Genomic DNA, 20,770 nt, shown 5'->3' with positions numbered 1-20,770 from the left:
GTAAATATTTGCGTACCTTTGTGCTATATGACAATGATGTATATGGTTAAAATCAGTGGCCCTGTTTGTTTAACCGTTTCGGAAATTCGGATGTTGCGTAGTATTGCTTTAGAAGAAAGCGGGGCATCATCACTGAAAATCGTTTACAATTAAGTTATCTGCGGTATTAAACGAATGTTCATTTATTTTTAATTAATTAATGACAGTTGTGCCATGAGTATTAGAATATTTATAGTAACCAACACTGTTATCCCCAATAACGATTCTCAATGTAGTGTCCTAACATATGGCAAGTTAATTATTTCCTCGAGAGTTACTTCCCTTGCCCATTGTAATCTTGATAAAGCGTTATGAGCTTAACACTAGACAAGCTCAATATCGTGTTAATATGATGCCCAAGGATAGCATCACATTTACATGCTGTTTAAGCATAAAAATCCCCAGCTTATAACTGTACCCACCGCATACAAATGGTTTCCGGGTTATATCGTTACCGAGACTTCCGAACAGTTCCGTATATACCAGGTTTGCCATCGGCGAATCACTTCCTCGCATAAATACTGCTGCAATAAATCAACCTTTATTTTTTTCTAAACAAAAACGGTTGATTTCGTTTAAGCAATATTATGATGTCATGTGTACTGTAAACAACTGATATTCCACAGCTTATGCTTTTCCGCGTATATGTTACAATACCGCCACTACGACGCTATCTGGAGGCTCTCGTCTCGCTGCAATCAACCCTCATTTTTACCCTACACACTTAAGTCTATCCGACCTCTTGTACGCATACTTCATTGGCCTCCGCCCGAGTATAACGTGTCGTATGACACCTATGCCCGTTTCTCCGCCTGCTTCTCGTTTTGGCTTTTCTAAAAAAAGTTCAGGTGTGCAGTGTTCTGTCATGACACGTAGAAAGGCATTCCCCAAGATATTTCTGCTACTCCCGCGAACCTGCTCTTTGTCGTGAAAGCATCGCTATAACAAGAGCACCGCATAACGGGTGCCACGCTACGGATGCAGTTTTGAATAAATGAAAGCTTGTCAGATTTTTTTAGAGGTCACAGTGACCTTGACTCTGACCTAGTGATCCCAAAATGAGTGTGGCGTGTAGAACTCATCAAGGTGCATCTACATATGAAGTTTCAAAGTTGTAGGTAGAAGCACCATGTTTATGAAGGGGTGCATATGGACTGCCAGAGCCGCCATAGCAAAAATTATCGAAGGCTCTGGGAGTCCGTTTATATGGACTAGTGTGTTTACCTTCGATACCGTGCACATAGTGTCCGAAAAAATGCCTGCATCCTCTATATAGATGCTTGCTTGGAACCTTTGAGTGTTTTTTTTTATATAATTTCTTGCACTTCTCCCATAGAAATAATTGGAATTGGTTTCATGTTTCGGGTCCAACCAACATCACTTAATCCTTGCTTTGCCGTCGCCATTTTTTTCTGAGCACGGACCGTGTAAATCAACCATGCGTTATCAGCCTCGTTTTGAGATAATCGATACCGAGGCGTGAATACAGTCTATTACCAAAACTGTTAGACTTTATTTCATACGCTAAAAAGTATACGACTGAATTTGATGTAAAGAGTATTCTTTTCCATGTGTATGCATGCTCTTCAGTTCTACGCGTGGACTAGAAAATAACTATTTGTGATATAAAGGGAACGTATTATGATGGACTTTAGCTGGGCTAACATAAAAGGTGCGATTTTATAGATAATTTCACATTGTATTGATATTTGTAATTTATCTTCCAAACGCTGGCCGATTTGAAGCTATACTTTATAAAGTCTTAAATGCATGATATGGTCCGCCAACGCTCGACATCGAAAGTCTTCAAACGATTCTGTGGAAAGAATGGAAAGTGAACGTTACTGTTTATTCTGTTTTAGACATCGAGTTTACCACGACCTACAGAAGGGTGTCATATTAATACCCAACCCACCTCGAATGAACATCATCGCACACAGTCATCTTCAGCATTGAGGTTCAATTTAAAGGTAATTTTCTGATGTTTTCTAAGAAACACTGTGATAAATTTCGATGCTTTATGTTCAGGTACAATATTGGATGCAATTATGTATTCCCTTCATAACTAACCATGTTTACCAGATCATAACACCAGCGTCCAATTTATATCTTCTACCATTACTTAGAAATTGTATAATGCATATGCAATGTCGACTATGAGCTTGTATAAGCTTAACTGCTGAATAAATGTTGTTGTTGTTGTTGCTTGGAAGATACACTAAGTGAGAATACTCATCGTCACTCGTAACATTTGTGAAACATAAAACTGTTTATGATACCTCTACGTCCCATTGTTAAAGTTATAATGATTATGAGTAATATGACTTACCTCCAAACAATGAATAATATAACAACGTTGTTTTGACGTTGTATATAGAGAATAACAAGTTACTGTCTAATTTTATTTTTAATGTATCAGACAAGGCTTAGAATAATATGAGTCGCGTTCTGAAAAAACTGGGCATAATGCTTGTGCATAAAGTATCGTCCCAGATTAGCCTGTGCAGTCCACACAGGCTAATCAGGGACGACACTTTCCGCCTAAAATTAATTTTCGGTAGGGAGGGACTTCCTTGAAACGAAAAAATACCATAAAAGCGGAAAGTATCGTCCCTGATTAGCATGTGCAGACTGCACAGGCTAATCTGGGACGACACTTTACGCACATGCATTATTCCCAGTTTTCTCAGAACACGACTCATATAACGACGAATAATATAACAACGTTGTTTTGACGTTATATGTAGGGAATAACAAGTTACTGTCTGATTTTATTTTTAATGTTTCAGACAAGGCTTAGAATAATATGAGTCGCGTTCTGAGAAAACTGGGCATAATGCTTGTGCATAAAGTGTCGTCCCAGATTAGCCTGTGCAGTCCGAACAGGCTAATCAAGGACAACACTTTCCGCCTAAAATTGATTTTCGGTAAGGAGGGACTTCCTTGAAACGAAAAAATACCATAAAAGCGGAAAGTGTCGTCCCTGATTAGCATGTGCAGACTGCACAGGCTAATCTGGGGCGACACTTTACGCACATGCATTATTCCCAGTTTTCTCAGAACACGACTCATATAACGACGAAGTTTATAGCGTAATGATATTGCTGTAATTTAAATGTGGTATACATCATTTAAAAAAGGTTCGCTTGTACATAAATTTGCGTTAACATTTATATATTTTATTACGACACTATGTTCAAAATGTCCAGACATGTTTGTGTCTGAAATATTGTTTTTACCTTTGATAGCATTTGTTTCGCAAAAATGACTCATGTTTGCGATGAGCTAGGATGCACACCATTGTTATTTTGTTGTTGTTTTAGTCGGAATACGTGTTATCGTAATTCTAAAAATGAAAATTATGTACATTACTTTATATATCTGCATGAACCATTTGTTTCCATATTAAACCTTTCTATACTTTACTATCATAACGGTTGCTGCAGACAAGATAAAATACCTTATCATGTGTTTACTAATGCACTACAACAATATCTCACTATGGCATGCATAGAACATTAACTTTCAACAAAATATGTTTTCTCTTTCGTTTTATATAAAAAAGGATTTGTTTCCATTACACTGCGGGGAATCACGTGATCACAAAAGTACATCGTACGTACAAAATGGCTCTCGCTTAATGACGAAAATCAAGGTATTCTCATATTTTATAATATCTAAATTAATGATAACTATGCGCAAAGTACCCGCTTAGTCTCCTTATGTACTCTGGTAATTGTCGTTTTTCTTAGATTTCTGTAGTTTTCTCAAACATTCAGACACAATAAACAATGAAAAATGTACATCGTCTGAACATACTTTATTTTGACGCCTTTGCTATTCAAGATGACATACAAAGTTTTTGCTTTCTAACATGCTTAGAATATTACGTACAAGGTTTCCACGTTGTTTAAGCTTTTTTAGATCTGTGGCGAGGGATTTGGAAAATAGTACATCGTCTGAACGTTTTTTGTTTGAGTACATCGTCTGAACGGTTTTGAGTACATCATCTGAACTGCTTCTGTTTTTACTTTTAATGCGATGTTTATCATAATAAAACTGTAAAAACATATGTGTTCAGCCAATAACTTTATTTATAACGCTAGTACTCTTTTAATTTTACTACAAAAATCAATAGGCAAAAAAATCCTTCATGCCCATCTGTGAATGTGTGTTTATTCAATGTGTTAAAAATGTATTTGCTGTTATATTGTCAACTCTATTGTGCAATACTCTCGGAAAAAAGTCACAGGAGGATACAAGACCGATCTTAAATATCTTCATAAGAGCAAACCTTTTAACAAACTTTAATACGTTAAGTGGTAGGCCTTCTTTTTAAACGCCTTTAAAAAGTCAAAAACGAGTACATGGTCGTACATTGTTCTGTTGTGTTTGTGTGTACAGTACTATTGTCGCCCAACAATACATATTCCGATCATTGGCCGAGATTTCGTAGGTCAAATCAACGGTGAAATGATGGCCAATATTTCAATTAACTTGTTGCGCAATAGCCCGTGGCAGTACTTCCTTTATTCTATTTACAACAACGGTTGAATAAAAAGTCTTATATTGTAATTGGCGAAATTCATTACTGACACTATAATGGTAGTCTGCGCTAATCTTTTATATCAAGATGTCTGGTCTGGTACATTACTGAAGCATATCAAGTCAACATATTGCGTACAAACAAGACCTATGATCATTGATTGTTATCAGATCGCTAATGCCCGCTTTGTTCCAGATGAGAGTGACATCCTGTGAGAGATTATCTTTATGTTACAGCATTTGTTTCACGCTTGGTTGGGCACAAACACACTCTGTAGAATCAAAATCAGCATATTTTGTTTTTTTTATCTTCTTATGTCTTTGGGAAATGTTTTTGTTGGTAATATAGTGATTTTTAATTCTAAATAACTTATGAGCATTTACAAATTAAGCAAATTTTTGAATGCGGAGTTGCGGTTTCCTTTCAGTAAGAGGTTAATGGACTGGATGGAAAATCGGAATATCTGTAGGGATTTGATTTTTGAACATTTAAACACTGTCTGTCCTCAATCATTATGAAATTTAATATGAATAAGGGCAGACAGTTGTTATTTCCACAAAAAACAGATATTGATTTGAAGGGGGGTTAAGCGCCGTGCAAGTAAAGTGTTATTTTCATATTGTCATATATTTTCGCGACCTAGTGAAACTGTCAACTATTCTGATATTCGTTATTGAGTTGAAATAAAGAGCCGATGAGAATTAAGTTAAAAACTAATTATTTCACAAAAAGCTGTGCACATCAAATTTAAAAAGTCGATTATAATCGCGCTAAGATTACATTGACCACGTTAGATTATATTTATGCTGAATACTCCGTAACGACAATCGCCCATTATTTTCTAATGAATTACGCTTTATACATGTTATAGCTAAATAATTGTGAAAACATTTGTGGAAATAGCAGAAATGGTCAACCATGTTTTTTTTTCCGCGAAGGAAAAGTGCAGTAAAAAAAAATGTTAACCAATCACTAACATTGTATGGAATATGAGCTTCACTCTGGGAAAACTGGGTCTAAAGCATGTGAGTTAAGCGCCGCCCCAGTCCGCATGGGCAAATCAGGAACGTCACTATTTATGGTACATTTTAGTTTTGAAGAAGTTTCTTCTATGGCGAAGTCTAGTTTAGGTGTTAAGCGTCATCCACGATTAGCCTGCACAGGCTAATAAGGGACATTACTTTACGCACATGCATTATGCCCCGTTTTCAATGAACGTGTTTCATATTTGTGACTTCATGGTTATAGAAGGTACAAATGTATATTTGCAAGATATGTGTTTTGTGTAAAGCACTTTCGAAAATAAGTAAATAAGTTAGTTACCCAGCATCGTGATTTCATGTTCCCTTTACAAGACGCAATGAGGATCTTTATGACCCGCGTCATGCGAAATTGGATCTTATGTAATATGCTACCAGCATAGCTTTAGCGAAGCATGCGTATCCGCTGTGCCTTGTCGGGATATGCATACTGACGAGGATACAGGAGATACCACGAAACCTTGCGTGCTTTTTTATAGAGGAAATCGTATTTCATGACTGCGCAAGTGCGGAAAGCGTAGCCTATAACTAGACTGTGCCAGTGCGCTACGCTGGCCGCATTTGCCATTAAACCAATTTTCGCATGACGCGGATGTAACAGAGTAATTTGAATGTGTGGAATGAAAACTGCGCAAAATATCAACATACAATATATTTCAATGACGAAGAAAACATTCATTATAAGTCATGTGAGGACTACTATGATGTGATCTCACGCTGTAAAATGTGTAGTTGCGAACGCTATTATGTAGTGTATTATGCGTTCACTCCACAACAAACATAAAATGCGGTGGATATGCTACTATTTAGTTTAAAAAAACAACAACAATAGTACTTAATCATTTGTTTCAATGAAACAATTTAAAAAAACGTAAATTGTCTACCTTATTTTCAAAGTCAGGATATACGCTGAATATTTTTGTTTCTGTTATACTCATTTATTGCTTGAATCAAGAAGAAGTCTTAACGTGATACTGGTTATTCAGTTGTCAGATATTAAGCGAGTGGGTTCGGGATGGTGCTCATTGACACAGACTCAGTAGCAAGCTTCGCGCGCCTGATGGCACGCTTCAGGGTCCCTGTCTGGCCCAAGGTCGCTCGGACCTGTAGTTTATACTTGTGTTTTATTAATTTGCAACTTCATCAACATGCTTTTTGTAAAGATTCATTTAACTGGGTGCATGCTTTAACGTGTTAATCAAATCTGTTAAGTATATTATTTAGAATTGCATACAAGTCATTTCAGTTTGAGTTGTAATAGATATGACGTTTAATTAATGTCTGATGTACTACGTTTATGATTTAAAGGGGCCTTTTCACGCTTTGGTAAATTGACAAAATTGAATTTTTTTGTTTCATATTTTCCTTGAAGTTATGATATTTGCGAGGAAACCGTAATATTGAACATTAACCATGCCCTAAAATATCCATTATGTGCATCTTTTGTGACGATTTAAAATCCTGAAAATTATAAAGCGTTGCAACGCGAAACGATTGAATAATTTTGAAAGCTCTGTTGTTATCGTTGTATTTTTTGATACTACGAAGATTTATATAAAGTCTGTAGGGGGGGACTCAGGTCAGACTTTATATAAAGTAAAAAATACCCTAAATTTGGCATGAGAGCGGGTGGTCTAGTGGATAGAGCGGTAGACTTTTGCTCCATGGCTCAAGGGGTCAGTGATTCGAGCCCCGTTGCGGGTTACTTTTTTATTTCTTTAATTATATTCTTCTTTTTTACTGGAGATGTTTAGCTCTTATGTTTACATTTATCAATATAAAGCATTTAATTACAGCTTCAATACATGCCAAAATCTGTGAAAAGGCCCCTTTAAATAAACTATGAAATGCGAGATTTTTAGTGGCTTACATGAATTATTGATTGAAAAGGAACTGATATTGAAATATAGTGTATACTAATATCTATTAAATAATTACATGTACTGGAAAGTGGACCATCTTGTCGGCAAGTATTTGTCCTGGCTTACCCCTGTTCGCGTGTGCAGCGTTAATAATTTCAAATCGTAGTTTATTCGCTAAAATCATAACGGGATCTGCATCATGCGAATGAGCATTCCCACCGTTAACTTTTGTTTCCTGAAATCAGCAAAGAATATATTTTTTATATTAAAATTTAATTTGAAACGTTTGTTTCTGGAAAATTATATAGCAACAATCAAAACGTCTTCATAATATTCCAACAGCGTTTTCAAGTACAATACTTGAATAAAAATCATTTTATCAATAATACCTGAAAATAATTGTTGCCGTAAAAATGCATGTGAAGTTATTGCGATGTGATTGTTAAGTTAGTGCGATATGATTACGAAGGATATTGCGATATGAATGACAAGTTATTGCGATATTATTATTAGGGTGTTGCGATGTGAAATGGGAATTGTCGAAGTACTTTTTAGAAAGTTCGAAATCAATGTATATAGTTAATAATCAACAAGCATTCTTTAGCCAAATATCGTATTGACAGACGTCATTTAATGTCTTTACAACAACAGGACAACAGTTATGTTCTTTTACTTGTAATAAACGCAGATAATTGGTGTCAAGAACTGTAGATATATTTTCACTATGTGATGTCACCTTTTCATTAGTTAGTGTATCGAAGAAAATTAACAAAGTGATTTACCAAAGTTAGTTAGCTAGGTAGTTTTTGTTCAAGTCTTACTCAACGTTTTATGGGCAAATCTGCTAAACCAATCACTCCTTTTTGATTGGCTACTCAAATAACCAAAGACTGTTAAACTTAATTTCATAGGATAAAAATGTTACGGCTGTATTTTGATAAAACAAGTAGTCCCTCCAATTTGTATGGTTAAGTGTGTGGGGGGACACAGGTCAAACGTAGATTTTGCTCTGCGCATATTTGTGTGATTTAATGTGCTTACAGTGACCATAATACCAGAGATTGATATTTTTGTGAAAAGTAAGTGGTGTTTTTTTTTTAAATAAAATTTTCAACTGTTTTAAATTTAACTGCATTAAGTACATGTAAAATGTTAAAGCGAGATTATACGATTCTTATATGTGTTGAATTTTAATACATTGATACAAATATGTTATAATAACACACAACATGCAAGTAAAATGATACATTTAAGACGAATTTCATAAAATGCAGCAAATACAAATTAGCGCCCCGAGCCGATTGTGACGAAGATAATTCGCACACATTTTCCTACAATAACCGATGCATTCGTCTTTTTAGTAAGTGTTCGTGTGTCGCATGAATCGATATCACTGCAGGAATTTCAAATGAACCGTTAAACTAAATTTAGATTCACATCGTACATGCATGATATACATGCTGGCGAATTTGGCTGTACAGCCCTTTTCGATTTCAGAATTAAATATCTGGCTTATTTAGCATTTTTCGACACATGTTCTTCTTAACTTTTATTTTAGTTTATATTGAAATATATATGTATAATAAGTTTTTTATACATTTTATATTAATTAATAAATATTTGACAAGATCGTATATACCCACTTTAAGTGTACACCGCCTAAATAGCCACTGGAGAGTTACAAGTATCGGCAATCTGATTAACCGACGGTGGACAACGGTCAAGTCAAAATCTAGGTAAATATATCACATCGCTAAAGGTGGTTGTTCGCTCTTTGAACGTATATAATATAACTTAATGTCACGGGTAATGAAGTTTGACTTTTTTACCTAGGCCAATGGAACGGCAACGAAAAATAAAATAGGTATGTGAAGTTGGCTGTTAGATGTTAGCTGTTCATCAGATGTTAAAAACAGAAATGCACAGCTGTGCATTGGGTGTTAATCAGATGTTTAAAACAGAAATGCACAGCTGTGCATTGGGTGTTAATCAGATGTTTAAAACAGAAATGCACAGCTGTGCATTGGGTGTTAATCAGATGTTTAAAACAGAAATGCACAGCTATGCATTGGGTGTTAATCAGATGTTTAAAACAGAAATGCACAGCTGTACATTGGGTGTAAATCAGATGTTTAAAACAGAAATGCACAGCTGTGCATTGGGTGTTAATCAGATGTTTAAAACAGAAATGCACAGCTATGCATTGGGTGTTAATCAGATGTTTAAAACAGAAATGCACAGCTGTACATTGGGTGTTAATCAGATGTTTAAAACAGAAATGCACAGCTGTGCATTGGGTGTTAATCAGATGTTTAAAACAGAAATGCACAGCTATGCATTGGGTGTTCATCAGATGTTCAAAATACAATTACACAGCTCTGCATTGGGTGTTCATCAGATGTTTAATATATAAATGAATAGCTGTGCATTGGATGTTCGTCAGATGTTTAAAAAAGAAATGCATAGCTGTGTATTGGGTGTCCGTCAGATGTTTAATATATAAATGCATAGCGGTGCATTGGGTGTTTATCAGATGTTTAAAATAGAAATACATAGCTGTGCATTGGGTGTTCGTCAGATGTTAAAATAGAAACGCAAATTTGTGCATTGGGTGTTCGTCAGATGTTTAAAATTTAAATGCACAGCTGTGCATTGGGTGTTCGTCAGATGTTTAAATTAGAAATGCATAGCTGTGAATTGGGTGTTCGTCAGATGTTTACAATTTAAATGCACAGCTGTGCATTGGGTGTTCATCAGATGTTTAAAATACAAATGCACAGCTGTGCATTGGGTGTTCATCAGATGTTTAAAATAGAAATACACAGCTGCGAATTGGATGTTCGGCAGATGTTTAAAACAGATATGCACAGCTGTGCATTGGGTGTCCATTAGATGTTTAAAAAAGAAATGAATAGCTGTGCATCGGGTGTTCGGCAGATTAAAATAGAGATGCACAGCTGTGCATTGGGTGTTAATCAGATGTTAAAAATAGAAATGCACTTCTGTGCATTAGATGTTCGTCAGATGTTAAAATACAGATGCACAGCTGTGCATTGGGTGTTCATCAGATGTTTAAAATACAAATGCACAGCTTCGTATTGGATGTTCGTCAGATGTTAAAATACAAATGCACAGCTGTGCATTGGGTGTTCATCAGATGTTTAAAATCGAAATGTATAGCTGCGCATCGGGTATTCGGCAGATGTTAAAAATAGAAATGCACAGCTGTGCATTGGGTGTTTAACAGATGTTTAAAATAGAAAAATATAGCTGTGATTTGGGTGTCCGTCAGATGTTAAAAAAGAAACGCAAAGTTGTGCATTGGGTGTTCGTCAGATTTAATGCACAGCTGTGCATTGGGTGTTAATCAGATGTTTTAAATCGAAATACACAGCTGTGCATTGGATGTTAATCAGATGTTTAAAATAGAAATGCACAACTGTGCATTGGATGTTCGTCAGATGTTAAAATACAAATGCACAGCTGTGCATTGGATGTTCGTCAGATGTTTAAATACAAATGCACAGCTGTGCATTGGGTGTTCATCAGATGTTTAAAATAGCAATGTATAGCTGCGCATCGGGTGATCGGAAGAAGTTTGAAATAAATGCACAGCTGTGCATTGGGTGTTCATTAGATGTTTAAAATAGAAATACATAGCTGTGAATTGGGTGTCCGTCAGATGTTAATATAGAAACGCAAAGTTGTGCATTGAGTGTTCATTAGATGTTTAAAATAGAAATGTATAGCTGCGCATCGGGTATTCGGCAGATCTTAAAAATGGAAATGCACAGCAGTGCTTAAGATGATCGTCAGATGTTTAAAATAGAAATTCATAGCTGCGCATCGGGTGTTCGGCCGAAGCTTAAAATAGAAATGCACAGCTGTGCATTTGGTGTGAATCAGATGTTTAAAATAAAAATGCACAGCTGTGCATTGGATGTTCGGCAGATGTTTAAAACAGATATGCACAGCTGTGCATTGGGTGTCCTTTACATGTTTAAAATAGAAATGCATAGCTGCGCATCGGGTGATCGAAAGAAGTTTAAAATAAATGCACAGCTGTGCATTGGGTGTTCATCAGATGTTTAAAATACAAATACATAGCTGTGAATTGGGTGTCCATCAGATGTTAATATAGAAACGCAAAGTTGTGCATTGGGTGTTCGTCAGATGTTTAAAATATAAATGCACAGCTGTGCATTGGGTGTTCATCAGATGTTTAAAATAGAAATGCACAGCTGCGCATTGGATGTTCGGCAGATGTTTAAAACAGATATGCACAGCTGTGCATTGGGTGTCCTTTAGATGTTTAAAATAGAAATGAATAGCTGTGCATCGGGTGTTCGGCAGATTAAAATAGAGATGCACAGCTGTGCATTGGGTGTTAATCAGATGTTAATAATATAGAAATGCACATCTGTGCATTAGATGTTCGTCAGATGTTAAAATACAGATGCACAGCTGTGCATTGGATGTTCGTCAGATGTTAAAATACAAATGCACAGCTGTACATTGGGTGTTCATCAGATGTTTAAAATACAAATGCACAGCTGTGCATTGGATGTTCGTCAGATGTTAAAATACAAATGCACAGCTGTGCATTGGGTGTTCATCAGATGTTTAAAATAGAAATGTATAGCTGCGCATCGGGTATTCGGCAGATGTTAAAAATAGAAATGCACAGCTGTGCTTTAGATGTTCGTCAGATTTTTAAAATAGAAAAATGTAGCTGTGAATTGGGTGTCCGTTAGATGTTAATATAGAAACGCAAAGTTGTGCATTGGGTGTTCGTCAGATTTAATGCACAGCTGTGCATTGGGTGTTAATCAGATGTTTAAAATAGAAATGCACAGCTGTGCATTGGATGTTAATCAGATGTTTAAAATAGAAATGCACAACTGTGCATTGGATGTTCGTCAGATGTTAAAATACAAATGCACAGCTGTGCATTGGATGTTCGTCAGATGTTTAAATTCAAATGCACAGCTGTGCATTGGGTGTTCATCAGATGTTTAAAATAGCAATGTATAGCTGCGCATCGGGTGATCGGAAGAAGTTTGAAATAAATGCACAGCTGTGCATTGGGTGTTCATTAGATGTTTAAAATAGAAATACATAGCTGTGAATTGGGTGTCCGTCAGATGTTAATATAGAAACGCAAAGTTGTGCATTGTGTGTTCGTCAGATGTTTAAAACAGATATGCACAGCTGTGCATTGGGTGTCCTTTAGATGTTTAAAATAGAAATGCATAGCTGCGCATCGGGTGATCGAAAGAAGTTTAAAATAAATGCACAGCTGTGCATTGGGTGTTCATCAGATGTTTAAAATAGAAATACATAGCTGTGAATTGGGTGTCCGTCAGATGTTAATATAGAAACGCAAAGTTGTGCATTGTGTGTTCGTCAGATGTTTAAAACAGATATGCACAGCTGTGCATTGGGTGTCCTTTAGATGTTTAAAATAGAAATGCATAGCTGCGCATCGGGTGATCGAAAGAAGTTTAAAATAAATGCACAGCTGTGCATTGGGTGTTCATCAGATGTTTAAAATACAAATACATAGCTGTGAATATGGTGTCCGTCAGATGTTAATATAGAAACGCAAAGTTGTGCATTGGGTGTTCGTCAGATGTTTAAAATACAAATGCACAGCTGTGCATTGGGTGTTCATCAGATGTTTAAAATAGAAATACACAGCTGTGCATTGGATGTTCGGCAGATGTTTAAAACAGATATGCACAGCTGTGCATTGGGTGTCCTTTAGATGTTTAAAATAGAAATGCATAGCTGCGCATCGGGTGATCGAAAGAAGTTTAAAATAAATGCACAGCTGTGCATTGGGTGTTCATCAGATGTTTAAAATAGAAATACATAGCTGTGAATTGGGTGTCCGTCAGATGTTAATATAGAAACACAAAGTTGTGCATTGGGTGTTCGTCAGATGTTTAAAATACAAATGCACAGCTGTGCATTGGGTGTCCTTTAGATGTTTAAAATAGAAATGCACAGCTGTGCATTGGGTGTTAATCAGATGTTTTAAATAGAATTGCACAACTGTGCATTTGATGTTCGTCAGATGTTAAAATACAAATGCACAGCTGTGCATTGGATGTTCGTCAGATGTTAAAATACAAATGCACAGTTGTGCATTGGGTGTTCATCAGATGTTTAAATAGAAATGTATAGCTGCGCATCGGGTATTCGGCAGATGTTTAAATAGAAATGCACAGCTGTTCATTGGGTGTTAATCAGATGTTTAAAATACAAATGAACAGCTGTACATTGGGTGTTCGTCAGATGTTTGAAATAGAAATTTCTAGAATAGCTAGATCGCGATTGGTAAAATACATTTTGTTGAAAACTCAAACAACACATTCGTGATCGAACTTCTGTATTTTAGATTGTAATTTTAAGTATGTAAGAGAATTTGCATATTGTTTCCCTTAATGATCAAGGTTAAAGGGACCCGTTAAAACGAGCCAGGTAAATCAGTATTTATTAAATTTAAACGCACATATCACTTTTTTTGCCAGAGACCCATTTGTCTGATAATATGATTGCTTTACTGAATCAAGATTTTTCAAATTGGCTTATATTTATCTTATTTGGGAACAGTATCAGAAAATGAGTGTCTATTTTGAATACAAACTAATTTAAATTTCGATGTCATTAACTATTCACACGATGAAAATGGCAGGTACAACTGTTTTAATATTGAAATGAAAAACAATGCATATTCATTTCTGAATGTTTATGCGCCAAATAATAAAACACTACGAAATTCGTTTCTAAAAAATATTTCAGAAATACTAAACTCTCAGGGCATCAAAGTAATAGGTGGTGATTTAAATGAAATAAACAAAGCCATTGATAGAAAATCTACATCGAACACTTAAATAAATATTAACTCCAACCTTCATAATTGAATTAACAATAATAACTTAACATATACAACAGCAAAACTAAACATTTGGTTTTCAAATTACTTTGTACAGATATGCGTCAGTTTAAAATCCTGTTTAAACAACATGTTCTAACACGGACATGTTGCTTGAACAAGGGATGTTTGTAAAACATGCATGCCCCCCATATGGGCTGTCCGTTGTAGTGGCAACCATTGTGTGAATACGATTTTTGTCAATGTGACCTTGACTTTTGACCTAGTGACCTGAAAATCAATAGGGGTCATCTGCGGGTCACGATCAATGTACCTATGAAGTGTCATGATCCTAGACAAAAGCGTTCTTGAGTTATCATTCGAAAATCATTTTACTATTTCGGGTCACCGTGACCTTGACCTTTGACCTTGTGACCTCAAAATCAATAGAGGTCATCTGCAAGTCATGATCAATCTACCTATGAAGTTTCGTGATCCTAGGGGTATGCGTTCTTGAGTTATCATCCGAAAACCATTTTACTATTTCGGGTCACCGTGACCTTGACCTTTGACCTAGTGACCTCAAAATCAATAGGAGTTATCTGCGAGTCATGATCAATCTACCCATGAAGTTTCATGATCCTAGGCAATGCGTTCTTGAGTTATCATCCAGAAACCATTTTACTATTTCGGGTCACCTAGACCTTGACCTTTGACCTAGTGACCTCAAAATCAATAGGGATCATCTGCAAGTCATGATCAATCAACCCATGAAGTTTTATGATCCTAGGCGTATGCGTTCTTAAGTTATCGTCTGACAACTATATTGAAGAAGCTACTAAATAGCCAAGACCGGAAGTTTTTTCGTGATTTATTTGATATACTTGCTAATTGGCCTAAACAGGCTTAACGGGCTGATACAAATGCTAAATAGAGCGAATGTTTTTGCCCATTTAATATTCTTATTTAATATGCTAAACAGGTTCAAAGGGCTGCTTTATAGGTTAATATGGGCTAAATAGGTTGTATATTTCAATCGACGTACTAAACGTGCTAAACAGGCTGAACAGGTTATTCCATAGGCTAAAAAAGCTTAATAGGATGTTATAATCTTGCTTAATGGGCTAAACAGGCTTAAGAGGCTGTTAAATAAGCTAAATATGATGTATGTTTCAACTTATGTACTAAAATGGCTTAATAGGCTAAATAAGCTAAATAGGATGTATGTTTTAACCTATGTACTAAATAGGCTAAATAGGCAAACTTCACACACGTGGAAATCGCACGCAATCTTATGTCTTAATGCTTTTTCACGGGTGAAATTCAGAAAAATAATTGTTGCAAACCCGTGTCGACTTAATTTGTGGCCAGGTGTATCCCTTGTTAGTATAAATACTATAATTACATAAAAAAAAAATCAATACTCGAGCCTGTCATTTTGACTATCTTAAAAACATAGACCACATTTATTCAACTTCACTTTTGACTTTGTTTCGGTAGAATAGTAAGGATTAGCGATTTACTTACATAGTAGGTTCGTTAAAATTATTGATGAGGGGGGGATGCGGAGTAACACGTTAATGCCAATACATGAGAATGAATGAAGATGAAATGGAAAGAAATTTAACGAAGCATAACATTTCTGGTGAATATTTTGATTGTGCTTATACATGGAACATCACCAAAAGGGAGTATTATAGTATAACTGACACGTGACATGTACTGTAAAACGCTCATGCAGTAAAGTTAAATCGATTGGCAATTGGCTTCGAACATTTGCTTACGTGGTACTCGGCGAAAAAGGGCTTAATGCATGTGCGTTAAGTAAACGATTAAGTGTCTGGATTTTTGCTAACAAGAGACTTCCTTAAAACGAAAATACCATTACATAATAAGGTGTCGTCCCTGATTGGCCACTGCAGATTGCACAGGCTAATCTGGGACGACACTTTACTCACATGCATTAAGCTCCGTTTTCCCAGAGCGCAACTGATACCTACCGGTGGTTCCTAGCTCCAATTTCTTTGAGAACAATACTCCATGCGCCACAACTGATGTGCGGGTTGAACACTTTTTAAATGATGGTGCCTTCGGAATGACCCGACATCCATAGTAGGGTTGTGTACTTTAGTATTATATTAGATCACGGAGTGTATATTGATCTGGAGTCCGTGATCAGATTGACTAAATGTTTCCTGGTAATTTCTTTACATAAAGTAAATGTCCTCAAATAAAAACAAACATGATGACACATCACTGCATTTTAATCAGTTCGTCCCATTAAAGAATATTCCTACCATAAACTCTTAGTAAATAAAGTCGGAGCCTGACCAGACCTTTTGACTTCGTAAAATGACCTATATCAATCGCTTATGAAACGCCGGGGGGCATTTTTTCCTGCCAGTAGATCCGATGGATAAATCCGAGTATTTCATTGGCTGATTTGAGAGAATTCCTCCCCAGAATGATGGTTATATTGCTGCCGTCCTATTCCGGATGAGTTGCCTGAGTACTGCTTATGTATGTTACACCTGGTAAGTTACAAACTCATAGAAACATCGACAACGGATGTTTCGGCCCAGGTGCCAATTCACATTAAATTCTATCTCGAGAATTCCCAGGTTCAGTACTCGGTCAGATCCATCCCCAGTAAATCGTAAGGGGAAGAGAGAAATAAACTTTTCTAATGAAGCGCATTATGGTGATAAACGTATTGGCTTTCAATTTATAAAAGAACATAAATAAGAGAATAATATATGTTATCAATATGGAACAGATATGAGAGCAGAGAGTAGAGCAGAGGAGGCAGAGAGGAGATAGAGAGGAGTAGGAAGAAGGGAGGAGGAGAGAGGGGAAAGAGAAGAAAGAGCAGAGCAGAGAGAAGAGGAGAGCAGAGAGAAGACAATATAGAAGAGAAGAGAAGGGAAGAGAGAAGAAAGAGAGAAGGGGAGAGAGCAGAAAGGAGAGAGAGGAAGAGAAGAGAGAAGAGAAGAGATAATAGAGAAGAAAGAGAAGACATAAGATAAGAGAGAATAGAAGATAAGAGAACATAAGAGAGAATATAAAAGAATAAAAATAGAGAAATAAGAATATAAGAGAATATAAGATATAATATAAGAGATAAGAGAAATAAGAGAATAGAATAGAGAATATAAGAATAATTAATATATAATATAATATTTTAGATATTTTTATAAATAATATGATATATGAAAGAATATAATATAATACATAATAGAATATACATATAACATAATAGATAAGATCTATAATAAGATAATATAAATATATAATATAATATAATATATGAATATATAATATAATAGAATATATAATATAAATATGATATGAGAGGAGAGAATAGAATATAGTATATATATAATATATAATTTAATATAAGAAAAGAGTAAGATAATGTAAGAGAAGATAGAATAGAATAGATGATCTAAGACATAAGGAAAGAGGCAAGAGAAAATAAGAGATATATAAGATATAGAGAATAGAAATATAATAGAGAAGAGAAAGAGAAGAGAAGAGAGAATAGTAGATAGAGAGGAATATAATAGAAGAGAAGGGAGAAGAGAGGAGAAGAACATAAGAGAAATATGAATATAAGAGATAACATACTAAAAACATAGATAATAATATAATATCATAGATATAGATAATATATAATATATAATATATAATAGAATGTAATATTTAATGTTATATTTAATAGAATATAATATATATTATAATATATAACATAATATAATATATAATACATAATAAAATATAATAAATAATATATAATATATAATATAAATATTTTTTTATAATATAATATATAATATAATATAATATATAATATAATGGGTCTGTGGCAAAAAAAAGAAATATGTGCTTTTTAATTTAATAAATACTAATTTAGTCTGGCTCGTTTTAACGGGTCGCTTTAACCTTGATCATTAAGGGAAACAATATGCAAATTCACTTACATACTTAAAATTACAATCTAAAATACAAAAGTTCGATCACGAATGTGTTGTTTGAGTTTTCAACAAAATGTATTTTACTAATCGCGATCTAGGTATGCATTTCTATTGCAAACATATGGCGAACACCCAATGCACAGCTATGCATTTGTATTTTAAACATCTGATGAACACCCAAGGCACAGCTGTTCATTTGTATTTTAAACATCTGATGAACATCCAAAGCACAGTTGTGCATTTCTATTTGAAACATCTGATTATCACCCAATGCACGCCCATGCGTTTCTATTTAAACATCTGACGAACACCCAATAAACAGCTGTGAATTTGTATTTTAAACATCTGACGAACATCCAATGCCCAGCTTTGCGTTTCTATTTTAACATCTGACGAACACCCAATGCACAGCTATGCATTTATATTAAACATCAAATGAACACCCAATGAACAGCTGTGCATTTAAATGGTAAACATCTGATGAACACCCAATGCACAGCCGCGCATTTGTATTTTAACATCTGACGAACATCCAATGCACAGCTGTGCATTTGTATTTTAAACATCTGATTAACACCCAATGAACAGCTGTGCATTTCTATTTAAACATCTGCCGAATACCCGATGCGCAGCTATACATTTCTATTTTAACATCTGATGAACACTCAATGCACAACTTTGCGTTTCTATATTAACATCTGACGGACACCCAATTCACAGCTATGTATTTCTATTTTAAACATCTGATGAACACCCAATGCACAGCTGTGCATTTATTTTAAACTTCTTCCGATCACCCGATGCGCAGCTATACATTTCTATTTTAAACATCTGATGAACACCCAATGCACAGCTGTGCATTTGTATTTAAACATCTGACGAACATCCAATGCACAGCTGTGCATTTGTATTTTAACATCTGACGAACATCCAATGCACAGCTGTGCATTTCTATTTTAAACATCTGATTAACATCCAATGCACAGCTGTGTATTTCGATTTTAAACATCTGATTAACACCCAATGCACAGCTGTGCATTAAATCTGACGAACACCCAATGCACAACTTTGCGTTTCTTTTTTAACATCTGACGGACACCCAAATCACAGCTATATTTTTCTATTTTAAACATCTGTTTAACACCCAATGCACAGCTGTGCATCTCTACTTTAATCTGTCGAACACCCGATGCACAGCTATTAATTTCCATTTTAAACATCTAAAGGACACCCAATGCACAGCTGTGCATATCTGTTTTAAACATCTGCCGAACATCCAATGCGCAGCTGTGCATTTCTATTTTAAACATCTGATGAACAACCAATTCACAGCTATGAATTTCTATTTTAAACACCTGACGAACATCTAAAGCACAGCTGTGCATTTCTATTTTTAACATCTGCCGAATACCCGATGCGCAGCTATACATTTCTATTTTAAACATCTGATGAACACCCAATGCACAGCTGTGCACTTGTATTTTAATATCTGACGAACATCCAATGCACAGCTGTGCATTTGTATTTTAAACATCTGATGAACACCCAATGCACAGCTGTGCATTTGTATTTTAACATCTGACGAACCTCAGATGCACAGCTGTGCATCTGTATTTTAAAATCTGACGAACATCTAATGCACAGATGTGCATTTCTATTTTTAACATCTGATTAACACCCAATGCACAGCTGTGCATCTCTATTTTAATCTGCCGAACACCCGATGCACAGCTATTCATTTCTATTTTAAACATCTAAAGGACACCCAATGCACAGCTGTGCATATCTGTTTTAAACATCCGCCGAACATCTAATGCGCAGCTGTGCATTTGTATTTTAAACATCTGATGAACACCCAATCCACAGTTGTGCATTTGTTTTTTTAACATCTGACGAACACCCAATGCACAACTTTGCGTTTCTATATTAACATCTGACGGACACCCAATTCAAAGCTATGTATTTCTATTTTAAACATATGATGAACACCCAATGCACAGCTATCATTTATTCTAAACTTCTGCCGATCACCCGATGCGCTACTATGAATTTCTATTTTAAACATCTGACGAACATCTAAAGCACAGCTGTGCATTTCTATTTTTAACATCTGCCGAATACCCGATGCGCAGCTATGCATTTCTATTTTAAACATCTGATGAACACCCAATGCACAGCTGTGCATTTGTATTTTAACATCTGACGAACATCCAATACACAGCTGTGCATTTGTATTTTAAACATCTGATGAACACCCAATGCACAGCTGTGCATTTGTATTTTAACATCTGACGAACATCCGATGCACAGATGTGCATTTCTATATTATTAACATCTGATTAACACCCAATGCACAGCTGTGCATCTCTATTTTAATCTGCCGATCACCCGATGCACAGCTACTCATTTCTATTTTAAACATCTAAAGG

At 35.5% G+C, this 20,770-nt stretch overlaps 1 protein-coding gene across 1 annotated transcript in view; it reads left to right on the top strand.

Annotated features, from left to right (window-relative positions):
- Positions 1–20,770, top strand: part of LOC127863031 (neuronal acetylcholine receptor subunit beta-2-like) — a 43,930-nt gene that overhangs the window by 10,753 nt on the left and 12,407 nt on the right. Inside the window, exon 2 of the mRNA XM_052402444.1 lies at positions 1,902–2,009. The gene's annotated coding sequence lies outside the window, so the exon portion shown is untranslated. The remainder of the gene's footprint in view (positions 1–1,901; positions 2,010–20,770) is intronic.

The sequence above is a fragment of the Dreissena polymorpha genome, chromosome 16, assembly GCF_020536995.1.
Source record: "Dreissena polymorpha isolate Duluth1 chromosome 16, UMN_Dpol_1.0, whole genome shotgun sequence".
Lineage (NCBI taxonomy): Eukaryota > Metazoa > Mollusca > Bivalvia > Myida > Dreissenidae > Dreissena > Dreissena polymorpha.
The sequence above is the reverse complement of the archived record's forward strand: the minus strand, read 5'-3'. Positions and strand labels throughout refer to the sequence as shown.